Source organism: Crocuta crocuta, unplaced genomic scaffold, assembly GCF_008692635.1.
Source record: "Crocuta crocuta isolate KB4526 unplaced genomic scaffold, BGI_CrCroc_1.0 scaffold20, whole genome shotgun sequence".
In the NCBI taxonomy this organism is placed as follows: domain Eukaryota; kingdom Metazoa; phylum Chordata; class Mammalia; order Carnivora; family Hyaenidae; genus Crocuta; species Crocuta crocuta.
This window is the reverse complement of record NW_027527932.1, coordinates 6,441,762-6,461,507: the sequence shown is the minus strand read 5'-3', so window position 1 is coordinate 6,461,507 and position 19,746 is coordinate 6,441,762. Positions and strand designations below refer to the sequence as shown.

At 44.2% G+C, this 19,746-nt stretch overlaps 1 protein-coding gene across 1 annotated transcript in view; it reads right to left on the bottom strand.

The window, feature by feature from the left end:
• The window catches only part of CA8 (carbonic anhydrase 8), a 133,896-nt gene that overhangs the window by 46,930 nt on the left and 67,220 nt on the right, over positions 1-19,746 (bottom strand). The gene's annotated exons all lie outside the window — the stretch shown is intronic.

Sequence of the window (19,746 nt, the reverse complement as noted above, 5' to 3'; positions counted from 1 at the left end):
GGCATCCGTATTAAGACGTGAGGGAAAATTATCCTGAGAATAGTCACTAATTTGATTTTTCTATCGCTGACTTCGTCCAACTAGAATTTGAGATTATAAAGCTGACCACTAGAGGGCGATGATGAAGTCCTCTGTCTATACTAGAAACCGTAACTTAGAAAAAGGCCACATTCAAGGCCAAGGAGCACAGGCTGTGAAAAACCAACATGGGCTGTGACCACCCAGTAAATGTAACTGTCAAGGCACTGCCTTTGAGACAACAATGTTCTATAACATTTCAATTAATAATGAAAGACAGACCAATTTTAATCTTTCCTTTTCTGGCTGCAACAATAGCTCGGGAGTCCAGTGCAGATAAGTGCAGGCTGCAGATAAGAGCTGACTGCCTTAATTAAATACACAAAGAAGGCCCAAGGTTGAGATCTATTTTTATTCAACAAATCGCAACGTTCGAATCAACATTTTTCTTAACTTCTCACAGCAACATCACAAAGTATTTTTTTCTGAAACAAAAGGAGAAAAAAAAAAAAGCATGGTGTGTTTTGCGCTTTGCCTTGCCCCTCCGTGTCACTCAGCGACATCATTACCCACCCGCATCTTCAAAAACTGCTCCGCGGTATTTTGTGTTTAAGAAACTGAGGGTCCGCACTCCTTCCGCGTATGCTGCACATGGTGACTTTGCTTCAGGAAGGAAGTTTACAGTGAAGAGACCCAAGAAGCAGTACCTGGGCCAGGGGAGCCAGGTCAGATCGACAGCGATCAGTCATGTCCACAGCGTGTACCCCTGACAGGATGTGGCGAAAATGACATTGGACTGCTGTGGTCTTCCTCCCAACAACCTATATATAATCCCAGTCGAATCATGAGGAAAGCATCAGACAAATCTCGGTGGAGGGACATTCTACAAAACACCTGATGAACGCTCCTCAAAACCGTCAAGGTCAACAAAAACCAAGAAAGCCTGAGAAGATGTCATGGACACAAGGAGCCTAAGAAGACATGGGAATTGAGCGTCACGCAGGATCACTGCTGAGCTCTTGAAACACAAAAAGGAAACTAGCTTAAACCTGAGGAAACTGAATAAAACTAAAACTTAAGGTACAGGGGTGTCCGGGTGGCTCAGTCGGTTGAGCATCTGACTCTTGATCACGGTCAGGTCATGATCCCGGGGTCGTGGGATCGAGCCCCGCCTCAGGTGGATAATGGAAAATCGTTAGGACTCTTGTGTAACTAGCACATAAGATTCTCTCTCCCTGTCCCTTTGTCCCGCTCCCCCACTCACTCTCTCTATCTCTAAAAGAGAATTAAAAAATAAAAATAAAAAAACCTTAATGAATACATTTTGGTTCACTAATTGCAACAAACGTAAAATGCTAAGGTAACAGGTTAATAACAAGGGAACTGGGTATGGATTACATGGGAACTTTCTGTATTGTCTCCACAATCTTCCTACAAAACTAAAAGTGCTCTAAAAAGACAAAGTCTATTAAAAAAAAAATGGAAACGCTGGCACTTCAGCCGACCCAAGCTAAGAAAGGATAATGAAAGCCGTGTGTGACTAGCACATGCCACAAAGTGAAATAGCCAGACACACTCTAACACCCGTTGTTCATTCTACCACCTGGGTCTTAAATAATCACCTGCCGCTTGGCACTTCTGTCTGAGGCAGAAGAGACACTTCCCTCACTATCAACTAGGGACCCAAGATGTGGAAACTGAGCTCTGCTCTGGGACTAACTGGAAACCGTCTTCTCCTGGAGACTCTTGCTCTCACTGCAAGGCATCATTAAAGAGCCCTGTTCCGCACCATTACAACATGTTAACTCAAGGGCCAGACTGATGTCCCACACGCTCTGGACACCGGCTGCAACCTCGTAGTGGTGACTGAGATGCACGATCCACTAACGTGGCCCTCCACATTTCCGCTATCTTTCCGCTTCAGCGCTCTCCGTGCTCCCTGAGCCCTTCCTCACTCCCCCTACAGGAGTTTGCTCGGGCCACCTAAAAGCACCAGAGACTGGGTGGTGGAAACAACAGAAATTTATCTTCTGGCGGTTCTGGAGGCTGACAGTCCAAGGTCAGTATCAGCAGGTTTGGCCTCTTTCTTCGACTTGTAGATGGCCACCGGTCCCTGTGTCCTCACGTCATCTTTCCTCTGTGTGCGTCTACACCCAAATTTCCTCTTCTTATATAAGGACACCAATCGTACTGGGTAAGGGCCCACTCCAACCACCTCATCTTAGCCGACTTACTTGTATAAAGGTTCTGTCTCCAAATACGGTCACATCCTGAAGACCTCAACATACAAATGGGGGAGGAGGGACAATTCAGCCCATAACACCCTCTCTCTTACCTCACCTTTCTCCCCACCTTAATGAAGTGTTTTCAGATCTCAGAAGCTTGAATTATTCATATCGACTCCTGTTCTCCCACAGCCCCTCCTTATTCCTACCATCTGATATTTTGCTTTATACTAGTCGTGATCTCGTTTCATACAGCAAAGCCATAGAGACAGGAAGTTATCAGGGCACAGGAAGAACCGAAAGTACTCCTGAGAGTAGCTAGAGCATATGTGCTGGAGGTTACAGGGGCTCCGGTGGCACAGAACTTTAAAACTTATCGTAATCCTATTTGGGGGAACACTAAAGAATGTATTAGCACAGTGAGTATTATGATTACTTACGCTGCTTAGAGTCAAATTCGCCCAGGCTAGTGTCTGTCCTTCTAAGGTCTCCTGCCAGAATGAGGGCAGAAAAGAAGGAGAAGAGGGACCCAGGAGGCTGGCCGATAAGCTGGGAGGACACCACCGAAGTTCCTCAATGTCACGTGTCAACACAGCTTGCCTATGGAGCTCAGTCTTTCGGTCAGATGCCAGTCTAGATGTTGCTGGGAAGGTACTTGTTTTTTGTTTTTTTTTTTAACACCTATTTATTTATTTTGAGAGAGAGAAAGAATGCGTGGGGTAGGGGGATAGAGAGAGAAAGAGAGAGACAGAGAATTCCAAGCAGGGTCCACGCTGTCAGCACAGAGCCCCACGCGTGGCTCCATCTGACGAATCATGAGACCATGACCTGAACTGAAATCAGGAGACAGACACTTACCTGACTGAGCCACCCAGGCGCCCCTGTGAAGGTACTTTTTAAAGATGTGGTAACATTTAAATCAGTAGACTTTCAGGAAAGCAGTTTCCCCTCCATAACGTGGGTGGGCCTCATCCTATTAGTCAAAAGCCTTATAAGCAAAGACTGAGGTCCCCTGAAGAAGAAATAGTATTTCCAGATTGCAACAGAACCATTCTACCTGAGTTTCCGATCTTCAGTCTGCCCTGCACATTCCAGACTGGCCATGGGATTACAATGAAGTAAGCCAGTTACTTACAGCAAATCTTAGTCCCTCCCTCCCTCCGTGTGTGTGTGTGTGTGTGTGTGTGTGTGTGTGTGTGTGAGATACGTATTCTCAATACATGTTTTGTTTCTCTAGAAAACCCCAACCAATACAAGTTGCACAAATGAACAAACAGAAAGTGTGGAGACCGATGGAGGTTTAGAGATGGACAAGACTAGCAGCCATAAGAATAAAGACAAAGGACTCTAAAGACTAAAGTGACAGTATGTGGAATTTACTCTCCTAAGCCTAAGCGTAGCTCCTGTAGCGAAGACGAATGTCAGGGACAAAACAGTCCACAGAGGATCAGAAAACACATACTGGAGGGGCGCCTGGGTGGGTCCGTCAGGTATGTGTCCAGCTTCGGCTCAGGTCATGATCTCACAGTTCATGGGTTCAAGCCCCGCATTGGGCTCTGTGCTGACAGCTCAGAGCCTGGAAACTGCTTGGGATTCTGTGTCTCCCTCTCTCTCTGCCCTCCCCCCCCACTCACAGTCTGTCTGTCTGTCTCTCTCAAAAATAAACATTAAAAAAAAAACACCACATACTAGAACTTCTACCCATTTATTTTCATCCTTTTTAAAATTTCATTTCCCTGTGCTTCACAAAACAATTAAACGTACAGAGAAAGACACATACAGATGAACCGCGTATTAGTGCATGTCTATAACTTATTACTAATTATGCACCACGTCAAGGATATGTGCTCCAGAATTTGTTTAGGGACAAATGAGTTCAAATGAAAAGACCAATGATATTAAGAACATGGCCTAGAAAACGAAGCGGCCGATCTAGTCCAAAGGAGGCTGAGTAGAGGTCCATGCAGACAATCGTTAGCAATCAAGGGAACCTAGACACTAACCTCAAAGCCTAACAGTAGAGACGTGCTCTGGGGTGTGTATGGCCTGCAGCGCGGTTCGGAGTGCAGGTGCGGGGACACTGGGCACTTCTCTGCAATCCTACTGACAAATTCTTAGAGGCAACAGGCTCTCGGAAAAGACCTCTGAGCTAGCAATCCCGAATCTTACATTCTTGGTTCAGTTCACAGCTCGTCAGCTCCGTGAACTTCACGAGTCACCACCAGCTTGTCTGAGCCTCGGGATCTGCACCATATGGGGAGCTCTGTCTTCTCAGGCTGGTTTCTTCACGCCTCTCTCTGCTCGCTCACGGTGCTCTCTTTATCCTGAGATTTCTAGCACGTTTTGCACTCATCAGCATTAATTCTCTGCAGGCAGCAAAGGCACGGGGGCAGGGTGATGAACCTTGAGAAGAGAGCGGCTTACCGACTGATGATGAAGCCCTAGTATATACACGGCCCTCGCCGTTCCCGCGGTCTAAGGGTCAGGTAGCGTTATCACATCTGCTGCCTACACTCTCGCTCCACCAGCGTCCGTGGGACTGAAGGGGACAGCAAGCAGGGCCCACTGATGCCTTCTGGAGCCTCAACACAGAACAGCAGGTGGCGGGGGCCCTGCCTCTTGCCTTTTGAACCCTCGCTCTTACCACCACCGAGAGCAGCTGGAAAAGGGAGAATTCTTCACCATGGGCAGTTCTCCAGTCTCCCGTCAGAAACTCTCCCTCAAAGGACAACAGGTGTTGGCTTCCTCCACCTCGGCTGTGTTTGAGTAGAAGACAGTGGTTCTCTCTACCAAAGCCAACTCTTTCCTCACTTCTTACTGTTCTCCCCCGACCCCCCCCCCCAAGAGGCCTCAATGCATGTGCGTTCACGTCGTCTCTATTACCCAGAACTAGGAAAGCAGAGATCCCTAATTACTCCATCAACATCATGACCATCCCTCCTTCCTATTAGAAAAAGAGAGAAAAACTGACCATCCGAGAACAATTGTAAAGCACCCGTTGACAGTTTAAGAGAAAATCTCTGGGCTTTGGCTACAGGCCTCACAAATCCAAATTTCCTGCCATTGATTGTGCTGCGATGCCATTAGCACCCGCGCAGCATTAATCTTAATGTACTTAACTCACAGCAATCGATAAATTTGTCCCAAGTTATGAAGCTGTGACAAGCCGCAGCCTTATAATCACTTATTTGTCGCCGAGAAAAATAAGTTTGAGGATTTCATGGCAGCCTAACAGAAAGCCATCTTCAAGATAAATGAGGTTTATTATTAACATAAATAACATGACAGCACTGAAGTACAAAAGAATGAATCATGAGGAAGGGAGAAAGCAGGAAGGGCTGAAGAGGCATTGATGACTCACAAACTTCTCTCCCCGGCCCGGTGCACGCGCTCACACCAGTTCTGTGAAACCCATCCTTACATGTTTCCCGGGCAGTTCCTTTCCGACGGCTTCACATCAGCTCAAGCCACCCCTAGAACTGACATCAACTCCCTCCAAAGGTGCCCTCTTAATCTCTCACCACGGAGCCCCAACCTCCAGGGCGTGAGACCTTGGACCCCGCTCCCTGCCCTTGATCTCCAGCTCTGCCTTTCCTGGCTCCTGACCGTCTGCATTATAAAACCCAACTGATTTCTCTTTAATGCTGCTTTCACCACATTTCCTCTGTTCAGAAATGTCTAATTTGCTTTATTTCCTACCCATACAGGATTAAACTTCTTTAACCCCAACCCTCCCCATCCTAACGTCCCCGAAACACTCAAATCAGGTGTGACTCCGTTCACAACAGCCTTCCTGTTGTGTTTATGTTCCGCTCGCTTGGAATGCCATTCCCCATCCTGTCCTGAGACGTGTCCAAACTCTCCCTATCTTCCTGGGCCTTGATGGGCATTTGAGAGACAGACACACCGAAGATTCAGACAACGGAGATGAAAACAGATACAACATGAACCAATAGCAGCGAAGGAGAAGGGGTCACTGGGGTTTCCAGCCCGGATCCCTGAGCAAAAGTAAAGGAGTTCGGTTGTAGAGAAGGGTGGGCAGTTACATCTCAACAGCCCAGCTGGTACAGAGCGAAGCACTGCCTGAGGACGAAGGGCTGACGGTCCAGGATGTAGACAGCTGAGGCCACGTGGAGCCAGGTCACCCACGGACCCAGTCGTACGAGAGACTGAGAGAAGGGCAAAGACTGAGCTTTCGGAAATGGTGAGATGAGGAAAGGGGAATTCCAAACATGAAATTCGGAGGAGGAAACCCAGAAAATTCCAAAGTCCCTTTAGGACAAATGAATCTTTCTAGAAGAATGGTCAGCGGCGTTAAGGCTGTGCTACCAACAAAGCTACAAAGAAACGGAAGAAAACGAGGAAAGGGAAAGATCTGGGATCCATCTCTTTTTAGAGATTATTGAGAAGCTTGTGGCAATACAGTGAAAGGGGCAGAGGCGGAATATAAAGGCATTCGCATCCGGGCACCTGGCTGGAAGAGCATGTGACTCTTGATCTTGGGGTCATGAGTTCAAACCCCACAAAGGGTGTAGATATTACTTAAATAAAACTTTAAGGAAATAAAATAAAGGCATTAGGATAAAACCAGCACGGCAAAGCCACTCAACCCAAGAAGGTGAGCAGTATCAGAAAACAAATCAAAAGGTAGCTGAAGTGACTGCGAAGTGATTTTTTTTTTAAATAAGGGGAAACAGTATGCTTGAGCTGAAGGACAAGCCATCTTTCACTTTTAGTATTCTTTCAATCTCTTCTTTCAATGGGTGAAAGTAAAACTGGAGAGAATCACAAGCTCCTATGCATTTTGATAAATCAGAAGTATCCAGGGGCGCCTGGGTGGCTCAGTTGGTTAAGTGTCTGACTTCGGCTCATGATCTCATGGTTCGTAGATCTGAGCCCCGCATCGGGTTATGTGATAACAGCTTAGAGCTGGGAGCCTGCTTCAGATTCTGCGTCTCCTTCTCTCCCTGCCCCTCCTCTGCTTGTGCTCTGTTTTACTTTGTCTCTCAAAAATAAATAAATGTAAACAAAAAAACTTCTTTCATTAAAAAAAAAGAGAAGTATTCAATGCACCTATGAACTCAGATGCGATTGTACCTGAAAAGCATTTTTCTGCCAAACTGCAGTCATCAAGAACTTTCCTCTGAGCCAGACCACCACCTATTCTACATTCATCAAGAGACCCTGGTCTGTGGATTTGGCCTAATTGCTTTCCTTAGACCCAAAGAATTTCAACGTTGGAGAAGGACAGCCAGTCTCCCACTAGACTCTGAGTTTCGGAAGCAGAGTGTCACCTCCCTGTGCTCTGGCCCACTCCAAACACCCCATCTCAGGGCACTCAGGACAAGCCATGAAATTAGAAACAGGGAAAGAAAAGATAAGGTCTTGGCTATGCTTCTGATACGGAGAGGGTTGAAACAAAGAAGACATTAACCATTAGGACTTTAAAACAAAAGAACAGGAAACTGCAAGTGATATTGTTTTGAGTCACAAAATGGGAGCAATAATTAACTGGAAAAAAGAGCAAAGAAGGCACCCCCTCGCTCCAGGTCCATCCTAATTACATGAAGCGCCCATTCACCTGCAGAGAAACAGAGATTTAGTAGGAATTATTTCCAGGTGCTGCTGCACTTTAAGATGTCATTGTCAATCTATTATGCAGCCATTATTCAGAGAAGGACATCCAAGGTGTAGACGAACATAATGGTGACAAAGCGCTGTAAAGCATGAAATGGAAGATAAATTATGTGAAATTCTATCTGACTGTCGCTTACTTGTTATGTGTGCCTAAACTTAATTACGTATCCTCTTACGTAAGGTAGAAGAAAAATGGGTGGGTATGTTAAAACATTTCAGAGCAAACTTGGCTAGTGATAGATTAATATCAAAAGCTATTTACAGTGCTCTTAGGGCTCAGAATTCTCAATTCAAAAGGCACTAGAGTTCCGGGTAGTTTATAAAAAGATTTTTTTCAAAGCAGAATGACCTCCTCTTTGAATGCTAATTTCCTTTTGTTTACTCTGATCTGGCTGCTCTCTTAGGAACAAGGCACCTTACTGCTTTTAGGACTCTTCTCTCAAAAACAGGATTTCTTCAGGAAAGTCACTAACGAAGGTTGGAAAAGGCTTATGGGAGCAGCCTCATGAGTAAAAGAAAACAAGCACATCATTTTGATGTCATTCGTATTCAATGCTAAGATCAGAAGCTATCAAAACGGATTCTTTGACACTGGTCTCTGTTTTCCAAGAAATATCTGCTCTTACTATTTTTTATTCCCCCCTCCTATTTTCTAAAAAAAGAAAATCTGAATTGTGGGTTGTGGCTGCAATTAAATTGCTGTAACGAAACGTCTATTTCATTTGTTACTCTAGGAAATAAAAGAAAGCAAAGAGACGTCAAAGGGTCTTGGGCTTCTAGAACGGAAGTCATTTACAGACTGCACCTGTTTGCTCTGTATGTGAATCAGTAAATAACGTCAGTATTCTCTCACCACTGCTTCCAAATAAAAACCACACTTGACAAAACAGTTCTGAGATTGTGGCAGCACTGAATAGGACATTTACTGAACACCAAAAATACCTGGGTTTAGTGTTCACTGCCTCCAACACTGGAAACACAAAGACCTCAAATCCTTTTATAAGGGAGTATGGGGTGTGAATAAATACAAATATAAAATTTACAATTCAAGAAGAAGAAAAAGAGAAGTGAAAAGCGTCCGTGTGCAACGCAAATTATAGAGGACGCTTTGCGTATCTGTATTTACCTAACGTGTCCTGATGGTACGCTCGCCACCAGGCGCTGTTCTCCACAAACATTCGCAAACATTCACTCGATCCTCACGATCACCTTGATGATGACAGATGCTACTGTGACTGTCTCAACAGTCACCAACACCCATGACACCAAACACCCATGTGACTCACCAACACCCATCTTAGTGAGAAGGGAATGGAGGCACAGAAGGTAAGGTAGGGCGCCCAGGGTGACACAGAGCCGGATGTGGCCCAGGCAGTGTGGCTACACCACCTGTATAGCAGCTCTCTACTCCAAAGAGGAAAGGTAGAGGACGATGATCAGCGTAGCTTTCTCACGTGAACGTCCCACAAGGCACAGAGGAACGACGCACATCGTTCTCTCTAGAGACGAGAAAAGCCAGGAAGAAAGAATGAATAAAGCGTGTGCAAACCGAGAAGTGGCTAGTAATCTAGGCAGGCTGTGCCTGATGCTAACAGCACACACCCGAGGTGTGAACGCGTACGCTTACTCTGAGCTCCCGGGGAAATTACCTGAGCTCTAAGACTCTCCGCTGTAAAAGGGAGATAATACTCTCTAACATTTCAGGCCATTACAAGGGCAAGAGATATTATCTGGAGAGCTCCTGGAAAATATCAACTAAGTGCTGGCCAGTGAGGGTGAGGGGAAGCCAGAGGCGCCACCAGAAAGGTGTATTAAAACTGTATTAGAAGTCTTTGAAAACACAGGTATGTTCATCTACCTTCGGTCTGGTTATTCTCTCAGTATGCTGCCTGACCTCACCTGTTTTATTTTCCTAAAGGTCCAAGATCACTACTAAGGCTTTCCGTTACGGGAAGCTGGGTCACGTCCATCAGGGTCACAAATTCAAGTGCCTCTAGGAATCGGGCTAATCAAGGAGGGAAAGCATGTGATGAACAAGTCCTCTTGCGTCTTCTCTCCCCATCGAGCCAATTCTTGTTGGGTGATCTTCTATCCCGCAGGTCTTCCCTTGCCATCTAGAGGCCCATGATTCCAAAAGCAACATCTTTTACCCACACCTGTCCTGAGTCTAGACCCCTTTACTAAACTGCCAACTGAAATATTTTTAAAATTAGCATTTCACAACTGAACTCAGAGCTGTCTCCCTGTGTTCCTGGCTCTATTACTGGACCCACGCTGGAAACCTCTTTCATCATCATCTTTTTTTTTTTTAAACAACCAAGAGCTATGTCCTGCCATCTTCTACCTCCTCAAAATCTCCCACATCCATCCACTTGACTTACTCCCACGAGCAATCCCTTAGTTACGATACGCATAATCTACTGCTAGAATGACTGCCCGGGTCTCTTAACTTACCTCCATGTCTCCAAAGTAGGCATTTCAATTTCCCACCTTGCAGTTACCCGGTGCAAATCTGATCATGTCACCCTCCTGAGGAAAGCTCATCTAAGTCTTCTTACTGTCCCCAGGATACGATCCAAACTCCTCAATATGCAGCCCACTACCAGAATAGGCCCTTCCATCAAAACACCTGTGTCAATTCTCACAGTCCAACTTTCTGGATCTAATACACTGTCTACTAACCTAACTTTCAGGAAATATATTTTACATCCAATTACAACATCCAAAACATTATAACTCACAATAAAAGGCATTTATCTGCAAATGTTAAAGAAAACCCATTTTAATCCTCACTGTACCCGAAAAGGTACTTGTCTGTTAACACAGCGGACTCAGAGGCTTTCACTTTCAGAACTGCAATTATCTAGAGCAAAAATCAGAGCCATTCTGTTAGAAATATGAGAAGGCATATACTGTAGAGGAAAAGAGAAGGGTACTTGGTCTGAGTCTCAGCCACTGCTGATGTACTTGGGGCAACTTCTTTAACGCCTCTTGACCTGATTATCCAACTGAAAAATACACATAACATCGACCTCTAAGGGACATTTTACTGATTAAATGAGACACGGCACGTGCATGGCACACGGGTGTTCTTCATGAGCGCTAACACGGTCTCCACAACTCCCTGAGCACTGCAGTAAAAGAAGTCTTGCGTGAACCCCATGGACACGAGACACTGCGAGGGACACAAAACTTCCCAACAGTGAGAACACCCGGCATCTCTGAAATACTGAGACAAGCGTGAACTCGGACAGGCTGAAGAAATAAACGTGCACTCAGAAACGCAAGTAACAGATTTTCCCCCAAACGTTCCCGCACAAGTAGAAGGATCTTCCCCTGGGTCTACAAGTAGACGGACACTAAAGACGGCCCTAATCCTGGAGACAGGAAGCTCTGCGAGGATCTACACTATGCGTCTCCCGCAGAGCACTTCCTCGTTGACGTAAGTTTTGTGATTTACTTTAAAATCATAACAAACGAATCCAGCTCACGTTGTCACTCAAGAGAGCTGCACAAAGAGCCTTTCTCCCAGCGAAGTCGCAGCAAACCACACCAGTCCTAGTGCTAATGAAAGGGGACCACGTTTCCCGGCCTCAGTCACAGACTCTCACGCTAACATGGAAGCAGTGCTACAGGGAACCAAATGCACATCAAATTATTTGAAAGGGCATCCTAGAAAACTGGGTTTTAACCTACTCGTGTCCTGGCACGTGGAGTCCAGGTTTCCTTCAGTGCTGTGACAAGGTAACGTGTCACTCTGCTTGACCGAGGTGGAACTCGACCAAAACAAGTCGGGTACAAAATAGGTCAACTAGGAAGAGGAAAAGCATGGATGGGTGTGAACGAGACAAAGCACAACAATTCAGATAGGACATTTAACCTACTTTTATACAGCAATGCTCTTGGATTCTGCACAGCTCCTATTGACTTTGGGGGAAAACACTTCTAAAACAAGATGACTGCATTTTACACGTGATCCAAAATGAATAATCACCAGTGACCGCCCTGCCTTCTGTAAAAGTTCAGAGGGGAGATATGGGAACACCAATTAGGAATCGAGAACATCACTTATGTCTCAATTTGTCTACCGATGGGACCCATCTCTCCAGGAGGGACTAGACTCTCTGCTTTACGACGCGTCTTCCCCCAGTCTGCAGTCATGGCTGCATAACTAGTACTTTTACTATACTACTCGATGCTTTATCGCCTTGGCCATCCAAACCCATTCTCAAAAAACCCTATGTAAATTCAGGTAGAAACAAATTGTTTTCGGGGCACCTGGGTGGCTCAGTCGGTTAAGCGTCCGACTTTCGCTCAGGTCATGATCTCGTGGTTCGTGGCTTCGAGCCCCGCGTTGGGCTCTATGCTGACAGCCAGCTCAGAGCCTGGAGCCTGTTTCAGATTCTGTACCTCTCTCTCTCTCTGACCCTCCCCTGCTCACACTGTCTCTGTCTCAGAAATAAATAAAACATTAAAAAATTAAGAAAAAAAAACAAATTGTTTCCCAGAAGTCTTTATTATAGGTAGCACATTTGTTTTAGACAAATGAAATCTATCAGTGAGTAAAACTGTATTTTTGTGTGTATGTGAAGTCATAGACACGCCCCTCAGAAAAGCAAGGACTTTCCTGGCTCGACAGGATTATAGCTGGGAAGGTAATTTTGCTATCTAGAAGTACGCGGGAGGTGTCCCGTTGTTTTATAACCTTTGCTTTTATATAACACACTATTTGATATTGTTAATTAATGTGCTTTTAAGCCTTAAGCAAAAATGAAAATTTAATGAAAACACTGCTTCTGGGAGAAAATGGTAACCACTTTCTGGAGAGCACCCGCTCCCCCCCCACCTGCCACCTCCCACACATTTTCCATGAGACACTGTGATGAAGATAAAAGCGAGGGCTGGTTACACTGTACAAAGGTCGACATTCAAGTTATTACAGCAGGCTTAATGAAAACATAATGCAGAAATACAAAATAAAATGCAAAAAGCATAATCACCATAAAAAAATACTTACTGAGGGCTTGATATATTTAGCTGAATCCAAAAGTCCCATTACATTTTGAAAATGATTCCAGAAGAGAGACCTTGTGGACCAAAAAGCCACTTTTCTAATAGGTATCTAATTGGTTTGACTGGATGGTCCTACTTTAGGCAGACACGGCTGACTCCCCCCTCCCTCCCCGCCTTCCTCCATGCAGACAGAACCTCAACTGCATTTCTATGTATCAGGAGACCAAGTGCTTATGGGAAGACTCGAGCCCTCCTCAGCCTTACAGGGGGAGGCTGACTAAGCTAAGAACTACAGCTTGGTCACCTCCCTTGAAGTGACTGTTTCAAGAACCTGCACGTGCAGAAATTGTGGCCAATGATACATGAGGGGAATTCTGCTGGCTGGGAGGGGTGAGGAGGACCTCTGAGAAAACACCTCCTGGTTGCTAGAAAGAGAATCCCGAAACAGGTAACAGCATGGATTAGGGCAAACACTTTAGCTATTTACTTGCCAGCATCCTCTAGAGCTGAACTATGCCTTTCCTACAACCCAGGCTACCCTTCCAAGTGTATGCTCACCAAACGGAATGTTCACAGAAGCTCTATTCTAACAGACCAAATCTGAATGTAATCCCAGTGTCGGTAACAGCAGAAAAAATACGCCATTGAAAATTCACGTCATGATACACCACTGTATGTGAAAGTAATCAAACGAAACGTAGACACCATAGTGTAGAAGATGCTAATGCAGAATTTTAAAAAATGAAGACACAGAATAACAACTACAATGTGATTCAATTTATATAAAATCCCCAACCAGGCAAAACGTACCTATGATGTTGGGAGTCAAGATCATGGTTAACCTTGGACGAACCAGGAAGAGAGCTTTGGGATGCTGCTTGTGCTCTGTTTATTAATCTGCATGCTGGTTACTCACCGGGATGTTTGCTTTCTGAAAATGCAGCGAATTGTCTACTTGTGGTTTGGGCATCTTTCTGTACATGTTATTTACCTATAAAATGTTTGTATTGTGAAAACAGAGATGGCAGCAAAAAAAAAAAAAAAACAGTAAGAGAAAAATTTGGTAAATTAGATTTCATCCAAATCAAAAAGTTTTGGACATCAAGCAACACCATCAACAAAATGAACACACAATACACACGGATGGCCCACAGACCCATAACAAGATGCTCGGTATCACTAATCATTAGGGAAATGCAAACCAAAACCACAAGGAGATACTTCAAAGTCACTACAATGGCTATCATCAAAAAGGTAGACAATAGCAAGTGTTGTCCAGGATGTGGAAAAACTGAAGCCCTCACAGAGTGCTGACAGGGTCTGTAAAATGATTCAGTCCCTTTGGAACTGAATTCCTAAAATGTTAAACACAGAGCTACCATATTACCTAGTAATTCCACGCCTAGGTATATACCCAACAGAAATCTGAAAAACGTATGTCCACACAAAACCTTGTATGCAAATGTTCACAGCTGCATTACTCACAACAGCCAAAAAGTGGACACAAACTAAGTGTCCATCAACTGGCAGATAAGCAAAATGAGGTATATCCATACAATGGAACACTTTCTGGTAATGAAAGTCATAAAGTACCAACATAGGTGGCAACATATACGTTGGATGGTTCTGTGACTATGAAATGTCTAGAATAGGAAAGTCTACAGAGACAAAAGGCAGATTACTAGTTGCCTAGGGATGGGGGTAGGGGATGAGGAGTGACTTGTTCATTTTTGGGTGACGAAGGTGTTCTAAAACTAGACCACGGTAATGGTGGCATAACACAGTAACTATGCGGGAGTCACTGACCTGTACACTTTAAATGGGTGAATTTTATGGTATGTACATTTTGTCTCAATAAAACAATTTTTTAATGCAAGAAAATAGGGGCACCTGGGTGGCTCAGTCGGTTAAGCGTCCGACTTCGGCTCAGGTCATGATCTCACAGTTCATGGGTTCAAGGCCCGCATCGGGCTCTGTGCTGACAGCTCAGAGCCTGGAGCGTGTTTTGGATTCTGTGTCTCCCTCTCTCTCTGCTCCTTACTTGCTCGTGCTCTGTCTCTCTCAATCTCTCAACAATAAATAAACGTTACCAAAAAATTAATGCAAGAAAACAAAGTCCTCTTACAACCTTTCATCATTGGTCTGTGGGGATACAGCGCTAAGATGCGACACAGCCATCCTGCGATCAAGAGTGAACAAAGGAAAAGGCCAAAGTAATGAAATGATTTAGCAGGAAAACAAAGCACCTGGCCCTTCAAAACATGGCTTAGCAGCTGAATTAACCAACAAGGAATTGCCCTTTGGAACTTTCTGTAATGTGGAAGGAAAAATGTCTGATTCTTTCTGCGTTGCAAGGCACCCCTCTAAAAGGTGCCTCTAAACAAAAGCATTCCTTTGGTTTCTTACATCAAATCTTTCAGATGTACACACAGCCTAATAACTTAATAAGTAAAAGAAAAATGTTTATCTCAATTCAAATTTGGTGTTCTGGAAGACAAAATGTAGCATTTCTTGAAAGTTATGTCTAAGAATTGACAAAAGTATATTGAGCTTTTTGCTCTGATCTAGAGCTCTGCACAAAATATTCTAAGAGGCATTTTCTGTTTCATCATTTTTAATACCCTGAAAAAAAAAAGACATGAAAAATGTAAACCGGTTATCAGTAAGCAGAAAATGTATCACCAGCTAAAGCAATTTTAGGACCGTAAATCTAGTCCTATATCTCTTATACTCACATTAATATTTCTTAACAATAAGCAGTGGATTTTTTATTAGTTTATTGTTGAAGTAAGTAGCTTAGTACATTTCAAGAATGGATTAATTATTGGTGTGGATAAAGACAACATACGCTACTATGATCACTACAATCATAATATGTAAACCAAGGGCATCAAATGGCCATTACCTCGGATTTAGAATATAATTTCCCCTTGGTAAAGTGCTGCATGATCAGGTTTACTCACGAACATTCCATTTTCCTGTGATACCAATAAGCAGTAGTGATAGATACCAAATTAAAATTGTAACTGTTTCCCCATGGCATTGCAGGAAGAAAAGATTCAGTCTGTTCTTTTATAGTAACTCATTTACCTAGAGCCAGATTCAAATAGATATGCAAGGAAACAGTATCAGCTGCTGTCATAAATGCTGGTTGGTGGCCTCTCTTTTGAGTTACAGATACACATTTCCAGCCATTCCCACTTGGATGCAAGGCAGCTGTCCAAGTGAAAACACATCCAAGTATACACCAGGATTTCCCACCCAAACATCCCCCTTCTGGCATTCCTTAAGAGGCCCGCCATTTTTCCAGCTACGGAGGCTCACATCTTAGAGGAATCACAGACCGCTCCTTTCACCTGATCTCCAAACCAGCTTGCAAGCCCTTGGTAAGCTCGGAATGCTCTCTCCCCGCATCGTTTCTCACACTCTTTTTTTCTTTGCCAAAGCCGACATCTAGGTGACATCATCTCAACATCACACCGAGTTTCTAAAATGGCTTCCCCAAGGCATCACACGCCTGATCAATGAAAATGATTACATTTCACCAGAAGTACCGTTTTAAAAGGAAAGCGATTTCTGTGTATTTTGTCACTGGTGCGTTGTCCCTAGTACCTAAGACTGCCCGCAACACACATAGTATGTGCTCAACGAACATCTGGGAAATACATGAAAAAATGTGTAACTGTGAAATGCAGAACTGTGAAACCCCACTGCCCTTACTGACATGCCACATACACATCACACATCTGACCGAAGGAAAGCATACAATATAAACCTGACATTTAAAGGTTCCCATTCTTTGTCAGACCTGTTATTCATGATTTATCTCCAGCTATTTCATTTCTAGATCCCCTAAACTCCAGCTGCAATACATTACTATAAAATAGCCATATGTACGGTACACATATACAGTATTTATGCATAAATAACTACATATACATATTATTAAGCTACTGTGAAATGCAAGAGAGAAAACCAAGCAGCTTAAGGAAAGTTAAAGTTAGCCTCACTGATTATGTGACATCTGAATAGAGACCCAAAGGTGCTCTATTCAGGAGCAAGTTAAGAGCTACCTGGTGGAAGAATATTCCAGATGGGGGACAGCAAGGACAAAGTCCCTCAGGTGGGAGGCGGTCACAACTGTCCTATTTACATCCTCAGAACCTGGTGCTATGCCTAGAACTTTCCTATCTCTCTTTCACTCACTGATTTATATTTCTTTAGAGCCCTCTATAGGCCGGGAACTGCGGTTCTATTAGAAATCAAACAAACCTCCCAATGTGAAAATGCCTACAATTTATCTTTGAGTTTAATTGTACAAAAATCTCAACCAATCTCAAATTCAGCATGACTTCCGTTGACCTTGACATCTTTCCTTCAGTGTTCTCTCTCTCTCGGCATCCCCAGGTCATTTCACAACACACAGTGCTCCCAAGCCTCCCACTCAAAGTCCCCATTCTTTTCTTTTTTAATTTCTTAACTGTTTATTATTTTGAGAGAGAGAGAGAAAGAAAACACACACACCGGGGAGGGACAGAGAGAGAGAAGTAGAACAGGAATCCCAAGCAGGCTTTATGAGGTCAACACATCGTAAAGATGTCAGAGCCTGACACAAGACTTGAACTCACAAACTGCGAGATCATGACTTGAGCTTAACTGACTGAGCCACCCAGGTGCCCCTCCATTCCTTTTCGACAAGCGTAACATGATGTACGTGCTTACTGAATCTTATCCACCTCCAAACTATAGAATTTGGTCAGCCCAATTCTGTACCTTCTATCTTCCTCAGTGGTCCCCNAAAGAAGGCTGGGGACAGAGAGGCAAAACAATCTGCCATTATCTCAAATCTCTGCCCCACAGGATTCAATATTTATTCAGTAAGGGATGCAACCAAGATGTTTTTGATATGAGACTCAAATAACAAAGGATAATTCTTCCTATAAAGACAGCTCAAATTTGATTGGATTCTAGTTCCCCAGAACCTTCTGGCTCAGCAGAGCAGTAACCCCAGTAACACAAATCCCAATAACCTAAAACAAAATGCTGTGGTGGTTTGCACAAATATGGTTTTCCCGACAAATTCAAAATAACATCTCTAATAAAATTCAGACATACGGAGAGGTAAATACCCACGTAACTTGATGCACCTTCATTTATGGTTTTCCTAGTCAATATCCTTTCTATTTCTGCCATTTTTCTTTAATTTTTAAAATAAACCAAGTTCTAAGGGCATTCAGGCGCACTGACAGGGCGTGGACATCTATGTTGAAAAATAACATGGGCCAGAGGAAAGGAGGAGAGGCTCCAGCAGCTGGTAAGAGCAAGCCCGGCAATTCCAAGGAGCACAGACATCAAGAGAAAAGTCTCTTCAAAAACAACACCAAAAGGGAGAGGGTCTGCTGGATGTTGCCTAGGAAACCTGGGCAGAGATACATGTCACCCTGTGAAGATCAATACAGTCACACCATCCAGCTCAAAAGAGGGGGTGACAATTCCAAAGCTGCAAATCCTTTCCCTGAGCAAACAAATCAACTCCAATGAACAATAAACACAAACTAGACTCTGGTCATCTTCAGTTTAATTCACTTCTCTGTCGCGTGGAGAAAGATTAGCGCTGCTTTCGTTAGGAGGCAAATTGTGTAAGGCTTAGAACTTCAAGTCGTCTTATCTCTTCGCCTTACCTACAGCTGAGAGCATCTCTACAACCTTTCAAGGAACTGCTACCCCAACTCCTGTTTTTTATTTTTTTACCTAATCTGAGAGTATTCTGGGATTAACAACAATATGGACTGAACTGAGGGAAGTGACACTTGTTAAAAGCGCATCATTATTAATTCAAATTTATCAGGCTCTCTCCACCATGGCACCTCCCTTTCTGACCCCCTGATTTTCCGATTGTCTCAGGAGTATTTCAGTGACTCTATGTTCCACTTCTTAGCGTCGCTCCGGCCTTTTCTAATCACTCGCCAGGCCCTATCGCACTTGGCCTTTATGACATTCCTGCAACCACCTTTTTTTTGTTATATACTGTTTTTATCCTGCAAACTCCTACCCAATCGTCAGGGCCCAGCCCCAGTAACCAGTCTTTCCACAGCCTTCCCGGAGTGCCGCAGAAAGCCGCTACTCCATGATGTCTGCTCCNTAAGCGAAAGTCGGACGCTTAACCGACTAAGCCACCCAGGTGCCCCAGATGTCTGCTCCGTCTTATGCTTCATCACCTAAGGCATTCTTCACATAGAGCAGCCATCTGTAGCAGGCCCGCCACTCTGTCGGGAATATGAACCTCTTCTGGACCTGGGTTATTTTTCACTTATTGTTACGGGTCAGCACCACACACAGCACAAGCACAGAGCAGCCGCTCCCTGTGTTTGGAATCGCTTTACGTTTAACCCTTCCACTGTTCTCTCTTTACATGGTTTCACCTTAATCCTTCTTCTTCCAACCAGACTACAGAATCATTAAACACAAGTGCTGTTGTCTTACGTGTCGTGTATCTCACAGGGTTTGACACTTGGCAAATGTGTGCTAACCGAATGGTAGGTCCCCCTCCACCATCTTGCCTTCCTGTGAGACTCAAAACCCGGTAGTAGCTTTTCTCACACGTGCTCATGGGAAAACCAGTCTCTCAAAATGAGGAAGCCTCATAGGAGGCAACCCACTGGAGCTCGGCTAAGGAAATACTTTAGTAACACATTTGGTAACACATTAGTAACAAAACGTTACTAATGGCACAGCCTTTATTCCACTTGACCCAGGTCCTTGACCCATACAGGCAAACTCAAGATTGGCTAGAAAACAGCAAGATGGGGAGCAGAGTTAAAGCCCGTCCTGGCTGATAAGCTAATTAGAAACA